The sequence below is a fragment of the Leptonychotes weddellii genome, chromosome 1 (assembly GCF_054177405.1).
Source record: "Leptonychotes weddellii isolate Sample4059 chromosome 1, ASM5417740v2, whole genome shotgun sequence".
NCBI lineage: Eukaryota > Metazoa > Chordata > Mammalia > Carnivora > Phocidae > Leptonychotes > Leptonychotes weddellii.
Window position 1 is genome coordinate 145,299,353 of NC_138369.1, and position 19,394 is coordinate 145,318,746.

Here is a 19,394-nt window from a genome sequence, read left to right on the forward strand (position 1 = left end):
ATTTTGTAACAATACAGGCCTACCTTAGGAAGCAAGAACAATCTCAAATAAACAACCTAATATTTCACCTATAGGAGCTAGAAAAAGAACAACAAACAAAACCTAAAACCAGCAGAAGGAAAGAAATAAAGATTAGAGCAGAAATAAATGTTATAGAAACTAAAAAAAAAAACCCACAATGGGACAGATCAATGAAACCAGGAGCTGGTTCTTTGAAAATATCAATATAATTGATAGGATTCTAGCCAGACTTATCAAGAAAGAGAAAGGACTCAAATAAATAAAGACACAAATGAGAGAGGAGAAATAACCACCACCACAGAAAATATAATTATAAGAGAATATTATGAAAAACTATATGCCAACCTACCAAAAAATGGATGAATTCCTAGAAACATAAGCTACCAAAATTGAAACAGGAAGAAATAGAAACAGGAAGAAATAGAAAATTTGAAAAGACCTATAACCAGCAAAGACATTGAATTAGTAATAAAAAAACTCCCAATGAACAAAAATCTGGGACCAGATGGCTTCACAGGCAAATTGTAACAAACATTTAAAGTAGAGTTAATACCTATTCCAAAAAATAGAAAAACAAGGAGAACTTCCAAATTCATTCTATGAGTCCAGCAGTACCCTGATACCAAAACCAGATAAAGACACCACACAAAAAAGAGAACTACAGGCCAATATCTCTGATGAACATAGATGCAAAAATCCTCAGCAAAAGACTGGCAAACCAAATCCAACAATATGTTGAAAAGATCATTCACCATGATCAAGTGGGGTGTGAGCATTGTTCAATATTTGCAAATCAATCAATGTGATACATCAAATCAGAAAGAGAAAGTATAAGAACTATATAGTCATTTCAGTAGATGCAGTAAAAGCATGTGACAAAGTACAACATCCATTCATGATAAAAACCCTCAACAAAGTATGTTTAGAGGGAACATACCTCAACATTGTAAAGGCCATATATGAAAACCGAAAGCTAATACCATCCTAAAGGGCAAAAAACTGAGAGCCTGTCCTCTAAGGTCAGGAACAAGACAAGGATGTTCACTCTCACTACTTTTATTCAACACAGTACTGGAAGTCCTAGCCACAGCAATCAGACAACAAAAACAAAGAGCATCCAAATTAGTAAGGAAGAAATGAAACTTTCACTCTTTGACATGATACTATCTATAGAAAACCTGAAAGAATCTGCCAGATAACTGCTAGAACTGATAAATGAATTCAGTAAATTTGCAGGATACAAAATCAATGTGTAGAAATCTGTTGCATTTCTATACATTAATAATGAAGAAGCAGAAAGAGAAATTAAAAAAAAAAGCAGTCCCATTTACAATTGCACCAAAAATAATAAGATATGTGAGAATAAACCTAACCAAAGTAGTGAAAGACATGTACTCTGAAAACTATAAAACACTGATAAAAGAAATTGAAGATGACACAAATAAATCCCATGCTCATGCATTGGAAGAACAAATATTGTAAAGAGGTCTATATTACCCAAATCAATCTACACATTTAATACAATCCTTATGAAAATACCAACAACATTTTTCACAGAACTAAAAAAAAGCAACCCTAAAATTTGTTGGAACCTCAAAAAAACCCAAATAGTCAAAGCAATTTTGAAAAAGCAAAGCAAAGCTGGAGGTATCACAATTCCAGACTTCCAAGTTATATTACAAAGCTGTAGTAATTAAAACAGTATGGTACTGGCACAAGAATAGACACTTAAATCAATAAAATGGAATAGAAAACCCAGAAATAAACCCACAGTTATATGATCAGTTAATCTTCAACAAAGCAGGGAATATCCAATGGGAAAAAGACAGTCTCTTCAACAAATGGTGTTGAGAAAACTGGTCAGCTACATGCAAAAGAATGAACTGGGCCACTTTCTTACACCATACACAAAAATAAACTCAAAATGTATTAATGACCTAAATGTGAAACCCTGAAACCATAAAAATCCTAAAAGAGAGCACAGGCAGTAATGTGTCTGACATTGGCCTTAACAACTTTTTTCTAGATATGTCCCCTGAGGCAAGGGAAACAAAAGCAAAAATAAACTATCGGGACTACATCAAAATAAAAAGCTGCAGAGCAAAGGGAACAATCAACAAAATAAAAGGCAGCCGACAGAATGGGAGAAGATATTTGCAAATGACATACTGGATAAAAGGTTAGTAAAATATATAAAGAACTTATAAAACTCAACACCCAAAACCCAAAAATAATCCAATTAAAATTAGTCAGAAGACGTGAAAAACATTTCTCCAAAGAAGACATCCAGATGGCAAACAGGTACATTAAAAAATGCTCAACATCACTCATTATCAGGGAAATGCAAATCAAAACTACAATGAGATATCACTTCACACCTGTCAGAATGGGTAACATAAGCAATATAAGAAACAACAGGTGTTGGTGAGGGTGTGAAGAAAAAGGAGCCCACGTGCACTGTTGGTGGGAAAAACTGGTGCAGCCACTGTGGAAAACACATGGCGGTTCCTCAAAAAGTTAAAAATAGGACTACCCTACAATGCAGCAATCACACTACTGGGTATTTACCCAAAGAATACAAAAACACTAATTCAAAAGGATATATGCACCCCTATGTTTATAGCAGCATATAAATTTGCCAAATTATAGAAGCAACCTAAGTGTTCATTGAGTGGTGAATGGATAAAGAAGATGCAGTGGAGATATATATATATTTTCTTGCCATTTGCAGGAACATGGTGGAGTGAAACAAGTTAATCAGAGAAAGACAAATACCATATGATTTCACTCATGGAATTTAAGAAACAAATCAAAAGAATAAAGGGTTTGAAAAAAAGAGAGAGACAAATCAAGAAACAGACTCTTAATTATATAGAACAAACTGATGGTTACCAGAGGGGAGGTGGATGGAAGGATGGGTTAAATAGGTGATGGGGATTAAGGAGTGTACTTGTCATGATGAGCACTGGGTGATGTATGAAATTGTTGAATCACTATATTGTACACTTGAAATTAATAAAACACGTTGTTAAAAAAAAATTGAGAGTCCAGAAAGAAATTCATACATTTATTTTTCGGTTATTTTTAACAAGGGTGCTAAAATAATTCAATGGGCAGTGAGTAGTCTTTTCAACAAATGGTGCTGTAACAAGCAGATGGCCACATGCCAAACATTGAATTTGGATGTGTCCTTATACCATGTATAAAAATTAACTCAAAATGGATCAAAGATCTACATGTAAAAGTTAGAACTATAAAATTATTAGAAGGAAATACAGATGAAAACCCACATGGCCTTGGATTAGGCAACAGTTTTGTTTGTTTGTTTGTTTGTTTTTAAGATATAAGACCAAAAGGTCAAGCAATAAAGGAAAATACAGACAAATGTGACTTTATCAAAATTAAGTGTGTCAAAGGACACTTTGGAAGTGATAAGATGCTGAATGGGAGAAAGTATTTGCTGATAAAGCTCCAATATCCAAGATATATAAAGAACTCTTACAACTCAACAATTAAATGACAGATAACTCAACTAAAAAATGTGCAAAGGACTTGAATAGACATTTCTCCAAAGAAAATATACAAATGACCAACAAGCACATGAAAACATCTTAGTATCATTACTAACCAGGAAAAGATCAACCAAAATCACAATGAGATACCACTTTATTCCCACTCGGATGGCTACTAAGAAAAAAACAAAACAGAAAATAACAAATGTTAGAGAAAATGTAGAGAAATTTTATCTCTCATTCATTGCAGGGAGGAATATAAAATGGTGTAGCCATTCTGGAAAATGGTTTGGCAGTTTCTCAAAAAGCTGAATGTAAAATTACCATATGGCCTGGAAATTCCACTCCTAGTTGAATACCCAAGAGAACTGAAAACATGTCTACAAAAACTTGCACATGTATTTTTATAAGAACATTATTCATAATACCCCAAAAGTGGAAATAACCCAAAGGTTCTTCAGCTGATGAATGGATAAGTAATATGTGATATATCTACACAACTGAATATTATTCAGTAATAAAAAGGAATGAAGTGCTGTAATATGCTAAAACAGATGAACCTTGAAGACAGTATGCTAAAGTAAAGAAGCCAGACACAAAAGGCCACATATTATATAATTCCATTTATATGAAATATCCAGAATAGGCAAATCAATTGAGACTGAAAGTTGATTAGTGGTTGCAGGGGATGAAGGGAGGGGGGAATTGAGACTAACTGCTAATATGGACACTGTTTCTTTTCGGAGTGATGGAAATGGTCCAAAAATAGATAATGAAGATGAGTGCACAACATAATGAATATACTAAAAATCACTAAAATATTTTTTAAAAATACATGTCTTCTTTGGGAATTCCTAGTAGTAAAATTTAATTCAGATATCTTGGGTCAGAATTTATCCTACCTGTATTCCACCCAAAAAAGGATAAAATTTGAATTTATTTATTTTTAAAGATTTTATTTATTTATTTGACAGCGAGCGAACTAGTGCACAGGCAAGGGAAGCAGCAGAAGGAGAGGGTGAGGGAGAAGCAGGCTCCCCACTGAGCAAGTCCAATGCGGGGCTTGATCCCAGGATTCTGGGACCATGATCTGAGCTGAAAGCAGACGCTTAACTGACTGTTCCACCCAGGCGCCCCTAAAATTTGAATTTAAATAATGGGGTAGCTTTTATTGGATTTACTCTTGGATAGATGAAAATTACAAATTTTGTGTATTAATTGTGGCAAGAAAAATCAAAATCATAGAGCTGCAAATGGCATAAAAGTCATAAAACTATCTCTGCTCATCGATGATGTCATCATTTTATACCTAAATAATCCTTAGGAATTTATAGAAAGCCCTACTAGAATTAATAAGTGAATAAAGCAAAGTAACAGAATGCAGGACAATGTAAACGTAAATAGTATTCCAATTATTCTGGAAGCAAACATTTGGAAAATGAAATTATATATTCCATTTGTGATAGCCTCCAAAGACATAAAATTTTTAGGAAAATAAATTTAACAAGCAATTTGCAGGATCATCACACCAGAGTAATGAAGTCCTGGTGGTATCCTGGAGCCCACTCTCCCAACCTCTTATTCAGTCACATCACACTGGTAACTAGAGATGAGTCATGCTAGGAGTATTTATACCATAGAAATCAGCAAATGCTACATGTGAAAGCTATGTATTCTAAAAACTGATTATTTTTTTTTTTTAAAGATTTTATTTATTTATCTGAGACAGAGAGAATGAGAGAGACAGAGAACACATGAGAGGGGGGAGGGTCAGAGGGAGAAGCAGGCTCCCTGCAGAGCAGGGAGCCCGATGCGGGACTCGATCCCGGGACTCCAGGATCATGACCTGAGCCGAAGGCAGTCGCTTAACCAACTGAGCCACCCAGGCGCCCTAAAAGCTGATTATTAAATATTTGTCAGCACACTACTGAGAATACTTAAATGAAGAGATATGCAGTGTTCATGGGTTAGAAGAGTCAATATTATTAATATGTTAATCAACTGATTGATTCATAGATTTAATACCCACCCATGTCAAAATTAAAGCAGGCTTTTTTTTTTTTTTTGGCATAAAATGACAAAGTTGTTTTGTTTTAAAAAACATAGGAAGTACAAAGAACTAAACTAGCCATAACAGAATTACAAAAGAAGAATAAAATTGAAAGATTTCTAAGGGTACAAAATGCACTATTTTTTTTAATGATAAATTGGCCTTAATAAAAATAAAAAATACTCTGCTTTTCAGAAGACAATGTTAAGGAAATGAAAAGACATGCCACCATTGGGTGAAAATGTGTACTATATATATCTAAAAGCAAAGTAAAATCAGAACATATAAAGAACACCAGTAATACAATGATGAAAAGACATATAATGCATTTAAAATAAGCAAATGATTTCAACAGGCACTTTATCAAAATAAGATAAAAAACAATGGCAATATGCACAAGATAAGTTAATGTTCTTAGATATCAAAGAACCATAAATTAAAATCACAATGAAATACAATATTAAATTACTAGAATGGCTAGAGTAAAAAGTACTGACAATATTAAGTGTTATGAGATGGTGGAACTACTGAACTTATGAGAATATAAAATAGTACAAATACTTGGCAAATAATTAGGCAGTTTCTCACATAGCTAAATATGTACCTTACCTCTGACCCCATAATTCCACCCCAGGTATTCATCAAGTAGAAGTACTAATGTATCCAGGAAAATATGTCTCATGACATAGTAAAACAGAGGTGAATGTGACACCAGAAAGTTGGAAAAAATATCTAAAGATGAAAATAACACAGAAAGGCAAAAAGAAAAAATGAAATGTATGAAAGTGAGATGAAGAAAGGAAAAGATGAGAAGATCCAACAGAGATTGAATGAGAGAAGAGCCATCTCAGAAAAAATAATGGCTGAGAATAGTGCAAAACTGGTGAAAAACACCAATAATCAGATTCAAGATATTGTGTCCCATGGAGAAAAAAATGAAGGGAAGACCATCACCAGACAATGTGGTGAAAGGCAGATGACCAAAAACAAAGCTAAGATTTAGAAACGATCAGAGGAAATTGAGTTTGATAGTCACTTAACTTTTTAATATTAATAATAGCAGCAAAAATGAAAAATAATACCATTAAAGGGCTGAAAGAAGAGATGATATATATATTTTTAAGATTTTATTTATTTGAGAGAGAAAGTGAGCTAGAGAGAGAGAGCACACAAGCAGGGGCAGAAGGAGAGGGAGAAGCAGACTCTCCACGCAGTAGAGAGCCTGACGTGGGGCTCGATCCCAGGCCCCTGAGATCATGATCCAAGCTGAAGGCAGATGCCCAGCTGACTGTGCCACCCAGGTGCCCTAAGAGGATATATTATTTTTATAACATTTTTAGACAAAATTAGTGTTTACCACCAAAAAACCTTCACTAGAGACATTTCTAAAGGAGGTACTTTAGGAAAAGGATCTCAGAAGGAAAGCGTAAGATTGAAAAATGAATAATAATGAACAAATATCACCATATTTATTTGGTTAAATCTTAACAAACAATAACGATACAAAACAATAATGTATAATTGTGGGGCAAAAAAATATTTGACCAAAATGACATATAAATTGAGAGGAATTAAATGAAGTTAAAATATTCTCAGAGGTTTGTTTTATTCAGGAAGAATGTAAAGATAGTAATTTACTTTAGATTTTGTTAAATGTATACCAGAATAACCACTAAAAAGGTATTGATAGACTAAATGATACTAAATGCACTAAAGGAAAATTTATAATTTCCAAATCAGTGATGGAAGAATGGACAACATTTGCAAAATTGACCATGACCTAAGCTTTGATCTTTTCAACCATAAGAAAAGATTTGATATTTTACATACTATATACTCATAGAAAACAGCTAAATCCTAAAATGCCCATATCAGGACACAGTCTGCATCCAAATATAGCAGTAGGAAGGAAAACAGAGAGGAAATATTAGTGAAATAAAACAGTAGTATCCAAGAGTAAAACAGGGGGTTGAATGGGGTTCCTCTGGATGGAAAGCCGAGGCAGGGACACAATAACCCAAGAAAGTGCTGAGGCCAATCCTGCCAACCTTAGCTTTCCGACCGCATGGCCAGCACAGCTTATTTCTTCCTTGTAGCTGAGCTGGTGCGAAACAGAACCCACAGAGTGGGTAACGGAAGGAAAGGTGATTATGAGAGACAATGCACAGAACCAGGGTTGAACTTGAGACAATTGCACCATCTCTGCAAACCTGAAATAAAGGAGTGCTAGATGCTAGCTGGGACTGTGCCTTTTCATTTACCTAGAAAAACAAACTGCTCACAAGACCTTGCACTAGCTCTGGCTTCGGCATCGTGCATCGCCCATCTTTAACCAGGCTTTCAGGGATGTGCTTTCAGCCGTTACTAACTGCTTGCAATATTTATAGCTTTACAGTGGTGGTTTATGATGTATATGCTCCCACAGGCCTTGGGGAGTAGCATGGCTTATAAATTTATTGAATTTCAAAACAGATTTATATATTTCCTTTTGGCTGTGCTTTACTGGGCACTTACTCCTCAATCGACACATAGAAGATGGTGCCCTGTCTGGAGGGTAACTTGCCAATCACTTGGCACTAACGAGGGAAGTGAGAAACAGCAAAGCATTTCAAGCTGAATGGAAATTCATCTTCGGATAAGTACTTTTTTTTTTTTTTTACCACTGAGGAGAGGAATGCTGAATGCTTGCTTATGAATACAGTGTGCTTGTAAATGAGACACTTGCTTAACACCGCCTTGTAAACAGAGATGGTGACTCACAACTTACACCCAACACGTGGAAAAAGAATTCAAGTCATGGAATGCTCTACAAACTGCAGGCCTGACAATAGGCAGCACACTATTATATTGTAATTATTTCTAGGAGGTTGAATCAACATAGAAATTTTTATGAGTTTTCAGGAGCACTTGTTCGCAACCCCTCATACTACCAAAAATCTCTCTCTCTCTCTCGTAAAGATTTATTTATTTATTTATTTATTTATTTATTTATTTATTTATTTGAGAGGTGGAGGGGAGAGCACAGAGGGAGAGGAAGAGGGAGAAGCAGAGTCTCGGCTGAGCAGAGAGCCCGATGTGGGGCTCGATCCCAGGGCCCTGGGATCATGACCTGAGCCGAAGGCAGACGCTTAACTGACTGAGCTACCCAGGCGCCCCCAAAAATCTCTCTTACACACATGTTTATATATGTGTGTATGTATTCATAATGTTCAATACATATTCATATATATTCATTTATATATATGCTTTTCAAAGTAACAGTGAATAAAACCATCTTTGTTATTTTGGTTAATGAAAGCCCTCCTCATACTTGATGTTTCTCTTCTTATAATAGAAGTATTTCTAGGGGCGACTGGGTGGCTCAGTTGGTTAAGCGACTGCCTTCGGCTCAGGTCATGATCCTGGAGTCCCGGGATCGAGTCCTGCATCGGGCTCCCTGCTCAGCAGGGAGTCTGCTTCTCCCTCTGACCCTCATGATCTCTCTATCTCATTCTCTCTCTCAAATAAATAAATAAAATCTTTAAAAAAAAAAAAAGAAGTATTTCTATATCACTTGCATTTTAAAAACTTATACTTTTTTCTACAACTTGGATAATTGGAACATGAAATGGATTTTTTTTTTTTTTTTTTGCTTGGGTCTTTTTCTTAGGCATTTGGTTATTATTTCCTTCTAAGAAAAAATGTTCAGAGGTTAGAAAATAATTACATATATTTGGTCTGAGCTCTTTGAAACCGTATCTGACAAAGGCTCTTCTCCACTCACAGATACAGACTGAATTCACTGGAATGATAACAGCATAGCTAAAGGGTTTGCAACTCAATTACCCATCAGGTAGGAGTCTCAGCGACACTGGGTTTTACATTTTTTTCTGGTTTCTTTCTCACATCTTCCTTCTGAGAGAGCCAGCATCAATAATTTTAGTGGTTTTAAATTTAAACAAAAAGATTTTTTTAAATGAATGAGTCAAGTCTTATATGAAGCTCAATTCTATCTTTGGAGCAAAGACTGTTATAACTCATTCATTTCTGGGCAGTGGTGACATATATTTTCTAAATGTATGAAAGAAAGATAGAAATCATAGTTGAAGGGAAGATTTTCTATGGATTTAGAGTTTTAGACATACAATTTTTTTTCTTTTGTCCTATGAAAGTGCTGCAAGACCGTGTCTGTTTGAGTTACTTTATAGTCACAGAGCAATAGTTTACTCTGAAAAGCTACCAGCTGTTTATTCATTAATATATGTATTATTTCTTTCTGGTGGCCACCTGAGATAGATGTGATATTTAAATGCCTTTAAGTTTATATGTGCATTTCTGGGCTTGGGGCTCTGATAGACCTTAGCATTCTTTTGTAATTAACTGAATAGATTTCTTTTGTTATGTGACTCTGACTGCCATGAGATCTGCATTCTACAACTCAGAGACAAAGGGAAAGAGCACATCTCTGCCATCCACCCTGTCTTGGCAGCTCCTCAATTGATGTCTGGGACACATCTGATAATTGTCATCCAGCATAATACTGTATTAATTTTTTTTTAAAGATTTTATTTATTTATTTGAGAGAGAGAGAATGAGAGAGAGCACATGAGAGGGGGGAGGGTCAGAGGGAGAAGCAGACTCCCTGCCGAGCAGGGAGCCCGATGCGGGACTCGATCCAGGGACTCCAGGATCATGAGCCGAAGGCAGTTGCTTAACCAACTGAGCCACCCAGGAGCCCTGTATTAATTTTTTAATTTACGTTTTGCAGGAATTTTTTTCTAGCTTTATTGAGATATAATTGACATTGCCCTTTGCTTTATTGCATTTTGAAGATATGCATTTTTTACAAATTGAAGGTTTGTGATAACCCTGTGTCAAGCAAGTCTATCGGTGCATTTTTTCCAATAGCATTTGCTTGGTGCATGTCTGGGTCACATTTTGGTAATGTTCATAATTTTCAAGCTTTTTCATTATTCTGATATTTGTTATGATGACTGTGATCTGTGATTTGATATTACTGTTGTAATCGTTTTAAGGGGCCATGGACTGTGCCCATGTAAGATGGCAAAGTTCATCGATAAATGTTGTGTGTGTTCTGACTATTCCCCTGCCTCTCTCCTCAGGCCTCCCTGTCCCCTGAGACACAACAATATCGAAATTAAGCCAATTAATAACCCTATGATGGCCTCGAAGTGTTCAAGTGAAAGAGTCACACATCTCTCCCTTTAAATCAAAATCTAGAAATAATTAAGCTGAATGAAGAAGGTATGTTGAAAGACAACATAGGCTGAAAGCTAGGCCTCTGCACCAAACAGCCTAATAGTGAGTGCAGAAAAGTTTCTGAAGGAAATATAAGGTGCTCGTCCAGAGAGCACGCTAGTGATGAGAAAGCCAAACAGCCTTATTGCTGATATGGAGAAACTTTTATTGGTCTGAATAGAAGATCAGACCAGCCACAGCTTTCCCTTAAGCCAAAACCTTAATCCAGAGCAGGGCCCTAACTCTCTTCAATTCTAGGAGGGCTGAGAGAGGTGGGGAAGCTGCAAAAGAAAGGTACAAAGCTAGCTGAGGTTGGTTCATGAAGTTTAAGGAAAGAAACCGTCTCTATAACATAAAAGTGCCAGGTGAAGCAGCAGGTACTAATTGATGTAGAATTTGCCACAAATTATCCAGAAGATAATTAATAAAGGTGGCTACCCTCAATGGAGATGAAATGGTCTTCTATTAGAAGAAGATGCCATGTAGGACTTTTATAGCTAGAGAGGAGAAGTCAGTGCCTGACTTCAAAGTTTCAAAGGACAGGCTGACTCTTTTTTTAGGGGCTAATTCAGCTGCCTTAAGTTGAAGCCAGTGCTCATTTACTATTCTGAAAAGAAACAGCCCTTAAGAATTCTGCTAAATCTACTCTGCCTGTGCTCTAGAAATGGAACAACAAAGCCTGGATGAGAGCAGATCTGTTTAAAATATGGTTTACTGAATACTTTCAGCCCACTGTTGAGACCTACTGCTCAGAAAAAAAAAAAAAAAAGATTATTTTCAAAATATTAGTGCTCATTGTTAATGCACCTGGTCATGCAAGAGCTCTGATGGAGATGTACAATGAGATGAATGTTGCTTTTATGCCCACTAACACAACTTCCATCCAGCAGCCCACGGAGCAAGCCCCGGCAAAATGGCCCCTAACTATCTTAATCAGTGTCTCATCCATTTGGCTCTTCGTGCTGTGGATTAGGGAATGCTGTCACAGCCATGGCAAATGGGCTCTTCTTACTTCTTTCCTGATTTCTTTGCAGGGCCTTAGTTCGATGTGGAAATCATCATTAGGCTACTCATGTTTAGTGAACTTTAGTGTTTACCTCTGTCTCCTACACTATGTGGCCATCGAAATTGTAGCTCAAAGTCTCCAAGGGTCAATAGAAATTTTCTTGTTGAAAACTCTTTTCATGGATCATTTATCTACTAGTATCCCTGTTTCACATACTTCTCGCTCTCTGCAGATTCCTTCCTTTTGTGACAAGTTCGCCAACATACTTTTCAATCCAGCATCTTAGGATTTTAGTTAGGGGAGTCTTTCAGAATTCCTAGACATCCTCCACCCCTGCTGGAAATGGAATCTGGGCTCCTTTGATGCTTCTGTTCCTGAGGGGTGATTATTTTGTACAAAACTCTATCTTAGGACATTTCAGTAAAGTGGTAAATAATTGGTTTCCCCAGTTAGAACACCTAAATTTTAATCATGGCTTCACAAGTTCCTGGCTCTTGAACTTGCTGAATTATTTTCTCTCTAAGCCTCAGCCCTCATTTGTAAAGTGGAGATAATAACACTACCTTCCTCATAGGATAATTGTATAAGACTAGATAAGTGTAATGGGGAATGTGAGTGCGAAAGAAGCACAGTTAAAGGGTACTGTGTTTTATTTTTCACATGGCGGCACCATCATCTTTCCCTCCAGAAACTAGTAACAGACAGGCTTCCTAAAGTCCTGGGGGGGAGAGCGGAAGGCTTATTTTGCTGCTTCATTCACCATATACTGGTAATGGCCCTACCTTTACCTAAAAAGATACAGAAGTAAAACCAAACCAAACCAACAGCTAATATTTACTATTAGTCGTATGTCAAAATTCTAAATACTTAACATTAAGTACTATTAAGTTCTTACAACAATCCTCAGATGAGGATCTTTTCCCCATTACACAGATGAGGAAACTGAGACTCAGGCAGATGAAGTAACTTGTCCAAAGTCACATAATTAGACATGAACAGAGACAATTTGACTTTTGATCCTGTACTCATAATTAACATGCTGTTACGGCAGTGCTTAGGTATGAAGTCAAGGACCACACAAAGAATTTGTGTGAATTTTCAAATTTAAATGTTCCTACTCCCTGATATTTCTCCCTCTGCCACCAATATTGTGGTTGGCAGAATCCTACTGGTATTTCACATTCCTCATGGAATGTCCTTGTCTCTCTGAAGTCTTTCCCAAAGACTAGCAGAGGAAAATATTCCCTGTTCTCTGCTCTCAGAGTACTGCACACAAGCTTATAAAAGTACACATGATAGTGTTTAGTTATTTCTCCCCTGCCCTCTATCCTGTGGCTTTTCTGCATGCAGGAAATGTTATGTGATTTCCCCAACACTCCTTTATGATCATCATCATTGTTATGACTGTTGTTATTATTATTGTTAACACTTTCATCTTCAGATGAACACAATATCTGGCATCATGGAAGGGCTTGATATTTCTTTTTAAAATGGACAGTCTGTTCTGAAATTATTTTTCACACAATTAATACTTTATTGAAAATCTGAGAACTTCTGATTTAGTCTAGTTTTTCATGACTGGTTGTGGATTTTGAAATGTTATTTGCTTCTGGGTCCACCTGGTTCTGCTGCCTATTGGCAGCCTTTCAAGGTGCAGGAACCATGCCTTGTCTATTTGTGTTACACCGGTCCCCAGATCATCATAGGTTCTTAATAAATCTTCTTTCTAATCAGCTTTGGAAAATGGAGCTTCATGCTTTACTGCAGTCAGTTATGTAGATGGTTGTCACCAGGGCCTTCTCTTTAGCTACAACCACCTTCCCAGAATTGCTTTTCTTTCCTCAGCCCCATTTACGAGGCTGTAGCCCTCCAGAACCATATGTTGCAGCCAAATTGTGCTTTCCCCTAGTAGCAGGATATCATTTTTTAAAAACATCATATTATTTACTGGTCCCTTGGTTATACAGGAAAACAAGGCATCTCACAAATGCTAGCAATTGTAGCTCCAGTAGCTAAAGATTTACTACAGGCAAGCATACGTTTACAAGCTGGTTTTCAGATCTCATCTCTTAACTTCCTGGTGGTAGCAGGAGTATATCCGGGCCTAAAACTTGTGCATGCTCCAGAGCTGGACATGCATTTGTGTGTTTCTGTGTGTGTGCGCGTGTGTGTGTTGATCTGAATGAGTACATAACCTAAGAGAATGATGCTTTTAAATTTAGTTATGTTTTTAATATTGTTACTGGCATTATATGTCTGTGATCATTTTCCTCCTGGCAAACGTAGCTTTCATTACAAACCCAGTCATGCAATTTGCATGCTTTGGAGATAAGGCTAAGGCTCTGTCAGAGCACTTAACCACAGGTGTAAAAATGTTGTGATTAAAAAGAGACTGCACATTTAAGTAGGAGTAATTAGAAGTGAATTCTTAATTGCAAAGTTACACAAGCATTTATGCTTTGCTTTGCGTTCCTAAACCTTTGAAAGGTGCTATATAAATGCAAATTGCTTGTCACATCATTCATGCCATGTATTCATGACATTGAAAATGTGCATTTATACTGAACTAAGCTCAATAACAAAATACTAAATATAAAGTATCTATTAAATAGAGCTACATGTCCATCAGCCAAGAAAAGTGCATTTCTGTGTTTTCCTTTTTAACATGTACTTGTGCTGATGAGATGCAAGTTCTGTCTTTACATCTGATTAAGAGACTGAAGTATAAAAATAAAACTCTTCAGATTGATTAAACTACAAAACTGTAAACAGTTTTAAAAAATATTATTATTATAGCTGAACAGCATTTAAAGGAGACAATTTCTGAATGTGAACCCACATGCTGGTTGTAGTACATTCGTTGCCTGTTGGGTAATTTAAAGACCTTCTCTCAAGACTCATAGAGATTGTAATTTATGAGTTATCAGAATGTTCTGTTGCTATAAATATTTCAGTCTTTGTTTTGACCTCTTGATATAATAATCTTCACGTTGGAAGTTTGGGTGTGGATTACGAAATGTAACTTTTATGAATACCAAGGTTTAAACCAGTTGGGAGAGCAGTGAGACTCTAATCTTCACAATAGGATGCCAGAAATGGTAATCTTCCCAAATGGTAAACATCCTGTCCCCCTAAACCTCCATGTTTCATGTACGTGTCAACAAGAAGAAATTATTTTAGGGCAGTGCTTTTCAGTCATTGATGTCATTATGTCATTTGGGGATCTTCTTAAAATGTAGATTCTGATTCAGTAGATTTGAAGTGGGGTGTGAGATTTTGCATTTCTAACCTTTTTTTTTTTTGAGATGCTGATGCTATTGGTCTATAGAACACACTTGGAATAGTGAGATTTTAGGGAAGGGGTCTACAAACATTCTTTGTAAAGAACCAGATAGTAAATAGTTTAGGCTTTGCAGACCATAGGGTCTCTGTCACAACTAATCAACTCTGCTATTGAAGCACAAAAATAGTCATAGTTAATACACAAACAGATAAGCATGGCTGTCTTCCAGTAAGCTTCATTTGCAAAAACAAGAGGTAAGATGATTTAGCTCCCGGGTTGTAGTTTGCCCATGTGTGTTTTAGGGAACTGCGAATGTTCTCCTAAGCAATTCATCTGTATTCTAAACTTGAACCTCTTCTGAATTAACACAACAGAGTCTAAATTCTTGAATGGTCTTAATGACAATCAGGCTCTGGCAGTTCCAAATATAAACTTATACAGGCCCCATTTACATTGATCTGCCTTCCATTTTCTTCCCCTCTTTGTATCTTCATCTTCTTTTCTCATTCTCCATGTTAAGGAGCCCCAAGGCAACATAAATATCAGATGATATTTAATATGCTCATAGAATCTTTAAGAGACTTTTCATAGAGCAGAGATGTATAGTAATATAGTCCCTTTATTCATTGGATTATCTGTCCCTTGTTTGTTTTTCCACCTGGAACAATCCAAATTCTCAAGTAAAGCCATACAATTAATTGCCCAGGGAATGTTGGATACCAAAGTTGAAATGTCCAATTTGATTATCCACATCCAATCCTTTTCCGTATCTCAAGATTAGAGGTCACCTCTGGGCAGACCTTTTTTTCTTTCCAAATATCTAGCCTCCCTCACTTCTTCCAAAGGCTTTGTCATTGGACAACTCCAGAGTTGACATTTTATTAAATTGATCAGGTAAACTGGTTTACATTCTCTGTCTAAGACTGAACAACTTCAGTAACAATGTCTAAAGTGCCCTTTATTTATACTTTTCAGGGGAAATAAGTTAAGGATTGTGTCAAATTGTGTTTGGAATATCTAACATTGTTCACTCTTAGGACTGTTAATATTACAATATGATACTAGACCATTCATATGGCATTTTCATTAACTAAACTACTGAAATAGTCAAGAATTTTGAAAAAAATTATATATAATTACTCTTTAAATACAAGATACAACATTTAAAGTCTTAGTAGTAATAGTGGATTAGAACAAGGTTAGATAAACTATAGCCTGAGGTCTAAATACTGCTCACCTTCAATTTATGTATTGTGTATGGCCAGCAAAACTAAAAACTAAGACTATATTTGCTTTCTTTCTTGTTTCAAGTTTTTATTTAAATTCTAGTTAGTTAACATATAGTGTAATACTGGTTTCAGAGTAGAATTTAGTGCTTCATTGCTTACATATAGTACCCAGTGCTCATCATAAGTGCCCTCCTTAATACCCATCATCCATTTAGCTTATCCCCCACTCACCTCCCTGTCAGCAACCCTCAGTTTGTTCTCTATAGTTAAGAGTCTCTTATGGTTTGCCTACCTCTCTTCCCCTATGTTCATCTGTTTTGTCTCTTAAATTCCATGTATGAGTGAAATCATATGGTATTTGTTGTTCTCTGGCTGACTTATTTTGCTTAGCATAATACACTCTAGTTCCATCCATGCTGTTGTAAATGGCAAGATTCCATTCTTTTTGATGGCTGAGTAATATTCCACTATATAAGGAATATACATATATATACAAATATATACACACAGCACTTCTTCTTTATCCATTCATCGGTCGATAGACATTTGGGCTCTTTCCATAATTTGGCTGTTATAGATAATGCTGCTATAAATATCGGGGTGTGTTTGTCCTTTCGAATCAGTATTTTTGTATTCTTTGGGTAAAGAAGTAGTGCACTTGCTTGGTTGTAGGGTAGTTCTATTTTTAACTTTTGGAGCACCTCCAGTACTGTTTTCCAGAGTGGCTGCACCAGCTTGTATTCTTACCGACAGTGTAAGAGGGTTCCCCTTTCTCTGCATCCTCACCAATATCTGTCATTTCCCGTGTTGTTAATTTTAGCCACTCTGACAGGTGTGAGGTGATATCTCATTGTAGTTTTGATTTGTATTTCCCTGATGATGAGTGATGTTAACATCTTCTCATGTGTCTGTTAGCATCGGTCTGTCTTCTTTGGAAAAATGTCTGTTCATGTCTTCTGCCCATTTCTTAACTGTATTTTTTGTTTTTTTGGGTGTTGCATTTGATAAGTTGTTTATATATTTTGGATACTAACCCTTTATCAGGTATGTCATTAATAAATACCTTTTCCCATTCCAAAGGTTGCCTTTCAGTTTTGTTGATTGTTTCCTTTACTGTGCAGAAGTTTTTTATCTTGGGGAAGTCCCAATAGTTTATTTTTGCTTTTGTTTCCCTTGCCTCCACTGACATGTCTGGTAAGAAGTTGCTATGGCCAATCTCAAAGAGGTTGCTGCCTGTGTTCTCTTCCAGGATTTTGATGGCATCCTGTCTCACATTAGGTCTTTCATCCATTTTGAATTTATTTTTGTGTATGGTGTAAGAAAGTGGTCCAGGTTCATTCGTCTGCATGTTGCTGTCCAGTTTTCTTAATACCACTTGTTGAAGAGACTATCTTTTTCCCATTGGATATTCTTTCCTGCTCTGTCAAAGCTTAGTTGTGGGTCCTTTTCTGGGTTTTCTCTTCTGTTCCACTGATCTATGTGATTGGACAAAGACCCCACTTAAGCTGGCACAGCTCAGCACAGTTCTTTTTTTTTCACTTTTTAAATGTTTAGAAAGAAAATCAAAAGATGAGTAATATTTTATGATACATGAAAATCATATGAAATTCAAACATCAGTTTACATAAACTAACTTTTATGAGAACATAGCCACACCTATTCATTTGTGGATTATCTGTATTATCTAAAGCTACTTTTGCCCTACAATGGAGAATTGATTGCAACAGACTATGTGGCTCTTGAAGCCTAAAATAGTTACTATCGGGCGCCTGGGTGGCTCAGTTGGTTAAACGACTGCCTTCGGCTCAGGTCATGATCCTGGAGTCCCAGGATTGAGTCCCACATCGGGCTCCTTGCTCAGTGAGGAGTCTGCTTCTCCCTCTGACCCTCTCCCCCTCATGCTCTCTCTCTCTCAAATAAATAAATAAAATAAAGTAAAATAAAAAATAAAAAAAAAATAAAATAGTTACTATCTGTCCATTTATAGAAAACCATTTGGCAACTTCTAGGTTAGATTAGGACATAAAATATCCTATGACTTACACCTATGTACTTCACTGAAACTTGATGACTCCTAACATCAATTAATTAAAATAAAGCAGCTCAGAAGGTAGAGCACAATGGAGGTGGTATCTGGAAGAACAGAACGAAGACTTTGGTTAAAATATCTGAATCTTGTCTAGCTCACAATATAACAGTTTTATAAGAATTAACACTTAACACATGCTCACTGTTTTGCCAGGCAGTATGCTAAGAACATGAGGGCCTTATGGTTTCTGTCACAACTAGTCAACTGAAATTATTTCACAACCCTCAATTACCATTTGAAATAGGCACTATTGTTATCCTCATTTCCTGTATAAGGAATTGAGACTTAGATTCTTAGTGTCACTGAACAAGCAAATGGCAAACTCAAGATCTGAACAGAGACAATTTGATTCTTGGGTTCAATATTTTAACTATATAATAGACTTCATCAACATTTTGCAAAGATAGTCCAATTTTCTTATACAAGTATCAATCATTCAGTCATATATATGTGGGGAACTATCCATTTGTTCATGATCTCATGATCTTCCGGCCTGAATGCTGTCTTGGTCAATTTAAGATGAAATGGAACTCCTGTAGATCATTATTAATGTCACTGAGGTGTATATGTCTTTTGAAATTGATTCTCACTTTTCCCTCAGTGTTTGAGTGACTGTGAAATAAAATGAAAGGAGACAGGTTGAAGTTCAATCCAGGTAAAATGGAAGCTTTGGGGGGAACTGAAGAGTATTTTTGCTACACTGAATTAAAGTCTTAACAGAGCAGAAGTGATTTAAGATGGTGCCTCAAGAAAGAGAAATTTTGCATTATTTTTGTGTAACAAGCAAGTTATGACCTTTTCTTTACCTGGTAACCTCATTATAATTCATTCTTAAAGGCTGATAACCTTTACTTAAATACATTTTTTTTATGTTTATGCCATGTTTATGCATATATGCACACATAAAACCAGGTGAGCAGGGGCCATAGTCAGGGCTTTCATTACTGAAATTAGATGCATCGCCAA

At 36.2% G+C, this 19,394-nt stretch overlaps 1 long non-coding RNA gene across 2 annotated transcripts in view; it reads left to right on the top strand.

Moving 5' to 3' along the window:
• The first annotated feature begins 9,275 nt into the window (after positions 1-9,275).
• The window catches only part of LOC115940051 (uncharacterized), a 67,146-nt gene continuing 57,027 nt past the window's right edge, over positions 9,276-19,394 (top strand). For both annotated transcript variants that reach the window (XR_004074840.2, XR_004074838.2), the window contains exons 1-2: positions 9,276-9,415; positions 10,686-10,827. This is a non-coding gene — a long non-coding RNA (uncharacterized LOC115940051). The remainder of the gene's footprint in view (positions 9,416-10,685; positions 10,828-19,394) is intronic.